Source organism: Macaca nemestrina, chromosome 15 (assembly GCF_043159975.1).
Source record: "Macaca nemestrina isolate mMacNem1 chromosome 15, mMacNem.hap1, whole genome shotgun sequence".
Lineage (NCBI taxonomy): Eukaryota > Metazoa > Chordata > Mammalia > Primates > Cercopithecidae > Macaca > Macaca nemestrina.
The window spans coordinates 2583220-2590877 of record NC_092139.1 but is presented as its reverse complement, the minus strand read 5'-3'; positions in this window follow the sequence as shown (position 1 = coordinate 2590877).

The window sequence follows — 7658 nt, the reverse complement described above, 5'->3', positions numbered from 1 at the left end:
TGCACCCCAGCCTGGGTGACAGAGCGAGACCCTGTCTCAAAAAAAAAGAAAAACAGAGCATCCTGGGCTCAGTGACTCATGCCTGTAATCCCAGCACTTTGGGAGGCTGAGGCGGGTGGGTCACGAGGTCAGGAGATCAAGAACGTCCTGGCTAACACGGTGAAACCCCGTCTCTACTAAAAATACAAAAAATTAGCCGACCGTGGTGGCGGGCGCCTGTAGTCCCAGCTACTCGGGAGGCAGAAGCAGGAGAATGGCGTGAACCCGGGAGGCGGAGCTTGCAGTGAGCCAAGATTGCGCCACTGCACTCCAGCCTGGGCGACAGAGCGAGACTCCGGCTCAAAAAAAAAAAAAAAAACAACAAAGTGGAGAGGACAAAAAAGCAGAGAAGGATGATCAGAGGGGGACCCTCAGCCCTTCGAGGAGAGACAGCAGCCTCAGGTGAGATTAGCTGCAAGGGTCCTGGGCCGCTTCTCTGCACGCTGGGGTGGGGCGCACCTTGCACAGTAGGCCAGCGCCTGGGCTTTCAAGAAGAGCAATTCCGTTTTGATCTCACATCAAATCTGCAGCTAGAACATGACAGTCCTTTTACCCGAACCTTTATTTTAATGTCTTATAATTTCAAAGGTCCTTCTATCCTAGAAACCAGAGATGGGTTTTGCATCTATTTGCTTTTTCTTTCAGGCCACCACAAAGGATTTGGTGGAGTTAACCCAGGCCTGAGAGCGTTAATTATCCCTGGCTTTCATCTTTATGCTCTTGCAGGGGGTTGCTCAAAATGCCTGGTGGCCCGACCTCTGCACGGAGCCCCTAGCCCAGCCTCCCCGTGGGCTGGAACCTTGATCTAGGCCTGAGTCTGGCTGCTCTGGGGACAAGCCCTCGTCCTTTGCTGAAGCTGAGGCTCCAGAGGGGGAGTCACCGCCACGAAGGTTGCCCAGAACTTTCCTTGCTGCAAAAAGCCCCCAGACTTCTCCCTGCCACACACACAGCTCTTGCCGTCGCGTTCTAGAAGCTGACAGCTTTCTCTCCAACACTGTCCTCCCTGAGTATGGTAAAGCTACACTTGGCTTCCCCAGGAGCTTCCTGCCTAGAAACAAATTTTTGCCACTCTGCTTTTCAAATGGGATATATGATTCATATACCACAAAATTCACCACTTTATATAATTCAGTGGTTTTTCATATGTTCAGAAGGTTGTGCAACTGTCACTGCTATTTCCAGAACATTTTCATCACCCCAAAAACCGACCCAGTCCCCGTAAGCATCAACCCCCTCTTCCCCCTCCCCCGGGTACCCACCCATCTACCTTCTGTCCACAGGGATCTGCCTTCCAGACAGATCCTGTAATTGGAATGTACGCTATGTGGCCGTCTGTGCGGGTCTTTAGTAGCCATGCCTGAGGCGGCCGACACTGTGGTCCTTAGTTACAGAAGGGACCGCGGGTGAAGGTCAACCCCCCACTGTCAGCATGTGTGGGCTGCCTCGGACACAGGGTCTTTGTGTATCCCCAGTAGCCTCAGAACACCTGACCCAGAGAGCGTCAGTAAGCACTGGCAGGGCAGGTGCACAGAGGATGGTGCGAGCACGAGGAGCCTTTAGGCTGCTCCTAGTTTTAAACTACTTTTTTTTTTTTTTTTTGCTCTTGCTCTCTCACCCTGGCTGGAGTGCAGTGGCCGGATCTCAGCTCACTGCAAGCTCCATCTCCCGGGTTTATGCCATTCTCCTGCCTCAGCCTCCCGAGTAGCTGGGACTACAGGCGCCCACTACCTCGCCCGGCTAGTTTTTTGTATTTTTTAGTAGAGACAGGGTTTCACCGGGTTAGCCAGGATGGTCTCGATCTCCTGACCTCCCAAAGTGCTGGGATTACAGGCGTGAGCCACTGCGCCCGGCCTGAAATTGTGTGTGTGTGTGTGTGTGTGTGTGTGTGTGTGTGTGTGTGTGTGCTGCCATGGAACTGGGCTTCTACAGGGGATGCTCAGGGCAAACTCCTCCTTGCCCGTGTCCAAGTGGAGGGTGGCAGGGCCCCAGGGCACCCAGACCCCACCCGGACTGCCACAGGAGAACTGCTCAAACCCAGGAGTCGCAGGTTGCAGTGAGTGGAGATCGCGCCACTGCACTCCAGCCTGGGCGACAGAGTGAGACCCTGTCTCAAAAACAAAAAACAAACAAAAAACCCTAAGCGGATTCTGCCGTGGGGCGTGTGGCCTCTCAAGGCCAGGGAGGTCGTTCCTGCTTCATCCTCGGCTGGCGTTGGCAAGGCTCCTGCCCCTGCCCCGTCTTCACGTAACTTCACCCCGTGTGTGTCCTCTTACCTTCTGGACCCAGTTGTGGGATCTGGGCCTCTCTAAACCCAGGATGGCCCCATCTTGAGATCTTCAGTTACATCTGCACAGACCCCATTTCCAATAGTGATATTCTGAGGTTCTGTGGATGTGGATGGGGGGGCACGTTGTTCGATCCCAAGCCACGTCCCTTTCCATCTCTTTTTTTTTTTTTTGACAGCAGTGGGTGGGGTGCAGAGTCTTGCTCTGTCACACAGGCTGGAGTGCAGTGACGCAATTTTGACTCACTGCAACCTCCACCTCCCAGGTTCAAGCAATTCTCCTGCCTCAGCCTCCTGAGTAGCTGGGATTACAGGCGCATAGCACCATACCCGGCTAGTTTTTGTATTTTTAGTAGAGACAGGGTTTCATCATGTTGGCCAGGCTGGTCTCAAGCTCCTGAGCTCAGGTGATTCGCCTGCCTCGGCCTCCTGCAGTGCTGGGATTGCAGGTGTGAGCCTCCATGACCGGCCCCCCTTTCCATCTTGCTGTTGTGTGTGCTTCCCGGCGCACGTGCTATGCTGAGTTCAGTCTCATGCAGGGCCTTAGCCTCCTCACCTCGCCAGTGCGGTGGCTCTGCCCTCGGGTCCACCCCAGGTCCCGCCATGCCTGTCACCTCCACCCCTGCCCTGGACAATGGCAGTGGCCTGCTAACGGCTCCCCTCCTTGGTGACTGGGCCCCTCAATCTTCCCATGTGGCTGCGCCAGGGAGCCAGGCCCCTCACTGGGAGTCCCTGATGCCCACAGCACTGGCCCCACCCCCCCTTCCTGTGTCTCGGCCACACTGAGGCTGCTCCCCAGTGTTGCTGATCCCTGTGACCCCGTTCCCTGCCCAGACACCCCGTGAAATGCCCTCTAATCAAAAAGCCAAAGGCAGCCACAGCCGCTCTGCACAGCTGGGCCCACCACCCTCTGTGTGTGCACTTCCCACGCTATTCACGTTAGCCACCATCCTCCACCCTCTCGCCTGTCCTGAGCTCCTGGAGAACAGAGAACTCGTTTGTGCCCAGAGCCCAGGTTGGCGCTGGCCCCAGGAGGGAGTCCTGAAGGGCAGACATGCTGAGGCAACTGGATTTTCTCGTCAGTGAACACACGGGCCAGGAACCTGTCCTGGTGCCACTAAAAAGGCAGCAGAGCTGTGGGGTGCAGCAGCGCTTGGCGGGGGCGGGGGCAGCTCTGCACGCATGGCGTCTGCCTGGGGACCGCAGGTGTCAGGCCAGGGAGAGCCAGTGCTGAGAGGTCACACATGATGGTTCCCTCTACAGAGTGTTCCAGAAACAACAACGAGGAGAATGGATTGGTGGTCCTCAGGGGCTGAGGAGGGTGGCAGGGTGGAGGTAGCCATGGACAGAAAAGGGCCGTGCCGGGGTCCTCGGACCGTCATTCTGTGTGTGGGTGGTGGGGCCACGAGTCTGCACATGTGAAAGGATCCTATTGGCTTGGTGTTTCAGGCTGGGAAGATGACCATCTCTGGAGGTGGAGGGTGGCGATGGGCACGCGGCAGAGGGAGAGCCACTGAACCGCACGCTTCAGGTAGCTCAAGTGGTCAACTTCATGTTTATCACCACGTAAGAAATATGACATAAAACGAAACATACACAGCACGCACGAGTGCAGGGGAGTGGGAACCTGCATGCGGCTACGGCGTGTGTGCTGTGGTCTCGGAGGGTGGCTCACCCAAGCTCCCCTGTGGGGGAAGCCGATAAAGGGCACATGGGGTCTCTGTAGTGTTGCATCCAACGGCCTGGAATCTACAACAACCCGAAAGAGGAAAGTCAAGACGTCGGGAGCCCACTGCCCTCTGGCGAGCCCCTGGAGGCTCCGTGGAATGTTCGGGCTGCATCCTCCTGGGACTGTCCCCTCCTGGTGCTCTTGCTCGGTCTCTGCTGGAAGAAGGCAGCATGAGGTCAGCTGACCACAAAAGCAAACTTTTCTCCAGGCTGCACACCCGCTGGCATTAGGCTTCTGCAGGAAACATCCCTCCTGGGCTTTGCCGCTGCCGAGGGTCCTGGATCTGGGGACATCTCCGGCAGCACCACCAGGCAGAGGCCGTGTGGAGGGCACACAGCAGGCCCAACCCTGCCTGCTGTTCAAATAGTTCATATTCTTACCGCCAGGACTGGCTCCACAAACAGCCCCACCCCCAGGCCAGGGTCTCCACTTCTGAAAGGAGCCAGTCAGAGAGGACCCTAGGCTCCTCCATGTGACATGGGGGTAGCCACACAGGCAAGACAGAGGCAGGGTCCCTGGATGTGGCCTAATGACCTGATGAACCTATGAGGTGCAAGGCAGACCTGCATGGGAACCACCACCCCTCCCCAGGAGTGGGTGCTGGAGACAGGGTTCGTGAGAGACAGGGCTACCTGATCGTTTTTTCTTTCTTGTAATTGTCTGGTTCCTTAGAAAAAAAAAATTGCTTCTTTGCAAAAAATCAATGGGTCCCAATGGATCCATGATGTTCTCCAGAGCCAGGAAATCATTCTGCTTTCTGCCATGACCTCCAGGGGGACAGGCCTGGCCGTGGCCCAGCTGGGTGTTGAGGGTGGGGACCGAGTGTCTCACTCCCTCTACCGTGTTCCCTCCTCAGTCCAGTGGAGATAACAAGACCCAGTGAATGAGCCAAGGCCATGCCTTCCCCTCCTGGGCTTGGAGCAGGCTCCCTTCACCCTGCCTGGGCACAGATGGGCACCTTCCCTGTTCAGGATCCTCTGGGCTCACAGGGGCCCTGGGTGTTACCTGGGATCCCCAGCCAACGGTGGAACAGAGCCTCATGGGTCTGGTGGCTAGGCCCCCCAACCCCCGTGTGCTGGGCAAGCCACGCCCCCAATGCCCAGCCTGCCACCCCCTACCAGGCCCCAGGGTCCAGGTCCCAGGAAGCCACTCCCTCAGTCCCCCACCCAACCCCAGCGCTAGCGCTTTCTCTTCCTCGCCAAAGAACTTCGTGGCTCCTTAAAACTGAGCGCCCCGGCTGGGCGCGGTGGCTCACGCCTGTAATCCCAGCACTTTGGAGGCCGAGGCGGGCGGATCACGAGGTCAGGAGATCGAGACCATCCTGGCTAACATGGTGAAACCCCGTCTCTACTAAAAATACAAAAAATTAGCCAGGCGTGGTGGCAGGCGCCTGTAGTCCCAGCTAGTTGGGAGGCGGAGCTTGCAGTGAGCTGAAATCGCGCCACTGCACTCCAGCCTGGGAGACAGAGCAAGACTCCTTCTCAAAAAAAAAAAAAAACTGAGCACCCACCCCACCCGCAGTGTCCCTATCAGTGGAGGGAGGGCCTTGGAGGGAGGGAAAAGGGAGTGGGCAGGTTTGCTCAGGCAGGCGCAGCCCACGCCGCTAGAGTGGAATTTTGGATTTACAATGAAGAGTGCCCTGCATGGGAGGTGCATACTGAAACATTATTCGTCCTGACAATGAAGTTCAGATTTTGAAGTTCAGGGTCCCACATCTTGTCTGGTGACCCTAAGGAGCGTCCTGCATCTTATCTGGTGACCCTAAGGAAAGGAGGTGGTGACAGGGAGAGTGGTTTTGACACTGATTTTCCTTAGTGGTGCCTGCCGGGAGGGGGTGCCGGGAGATGGGGCCACCTAGGGGAGAGGACGGCCAGGGGTTTGGGGGAACAAGGTACACCCTTCCCCGAAGCCTCCCCTGCCTTCTTCCAGCCCCTGAGGGAGTGGTCTGGAGGGGCTGTGGGCAGGGGCTGAAGCCTGTCCCTGCTGGGGCCACTCAAGGCAGGCCACCTAGGTGAGACCTCTCATGGATGCCTCCTGTGGACAGAAAGGATGGCACCCTCCTCTCTCCAGAGCCTGCTGTGTTGGAAGATGCCTTTCCTGCTGGCGACTAAAACAACACATTAGTATCTACCAAAAAATAATCTAACTTCCACTTTTCATTAATCAGAGCCACAGACCTCTCGTGGGTGGGAGTGACCTGTTCCCCCATGAGATAGAGGATGCCAGCCTGGACAGAGTCTCAGCGGGATGCCAACCTGGACAGAGTCTCACCCGGCAGGATTTTTCCCACTCCAACTATAAAAACGCATCTTGTATGGGCTTTAGGAGAGAAGGTGGACTTGGTAACTTGTAAAACATTAAGCCCCAGGGCTAGCTTCAGTCAGGGCTGGATCCAGGTGCTCAGACGACAGCATGGGGAATCCGCCTGCCCCAGCTCTCGGCTTGGTTTTCCTCCGTGTTGTCTGCTCCAGGCAGACTCCCTAGGCGGCCTCGGTGAGGGTAGCCTTGAAGGCAGCCAGGATGGCTTTTCCAGCTGGAGAGGGCACCTCCTTCCCGGGTTCCCAGCCAGGACTGCCACCCACTGGCGGGGCTTGGGGATGTGATGTGTGTCACCCCAGACCCATTCTGGTAATGGTGCTGAGCCATGCCTGAGACTCACATGAACCCTGGAGCCCAGGGGTGGAGTTGGCCCTACTGAGCCCACCAGAGTGAGGGGGGAGTGGTTCCCCAGGGAAAACTGCATCTCCTGAGCAGGTGCCTGAGGCATCCCCGAGAGCTGAGGGGTTCGGAAAATGGTCCCAAGTTATCTGCATGATGTTGACCAGGTCAATTAACCTCCTTCAATGAGATGGGTTTAGCTGAGGAAAGGGCTCAGAGCAGTAGTGCTGTGGGCCGGGAGCCGTTCTTGTTACTATGGTCTGAGCGCGTCACATGTGCCTGGCAGCGAGATGATTCCTCCCAGGCAGGCGCCAGAAAGGGACCCCTGAACCTTGGCCCTGCCCCTCCCTGCTCCAGCCCTGCTGGGCTTCTACCCCTCAACGGACCCCTGTGTGTCCTCAAAGGGAAACTGAGGCCCCTCTGGAGCTTGATCCTTGACCCTGCCTCCTGTTCTAGGATCCGAAGACCCTGGATGTTCCCCCCAGCGCCAGTCCCTGTGTGTGCCATCAGGTCCAGGGAGGGCTTTGGCCCCTGAGGGCATTGGGAGCAAGACATCCCTCCATCCTTACCAGACTTCAATGGGGTGGGGTGGGGGTGGGGGGCTGTTTGGTCCACAGGGGCTGCGGGACCTGTCCGAGGTCACACCACTGGGAAGTGGCCCCAGTCAGACCGACCTTCCAGTTCAGCCGACTCCAGACCCCGTGCTCATTTCCAACCCATGAGAAGGGAAAGAGAGAGGGGGTGGGGAGAAGGTGACCCTCCAGGGACCTTGGCGACCTCCCCCAGCCTCCTCCAGCCGGCCACCTCCAGCCCTGCCTGCCGAGAGGCCCAGAGCTTAATGACGTTAGCACGGCACTATCCGCTGCGAGCAGGTGTGTGCATCACCAACAATGGAGCAATTTTCGGTAATGATGGGGAGGCCTGCAGCGGGCGCCAGAGCCGCTTCCT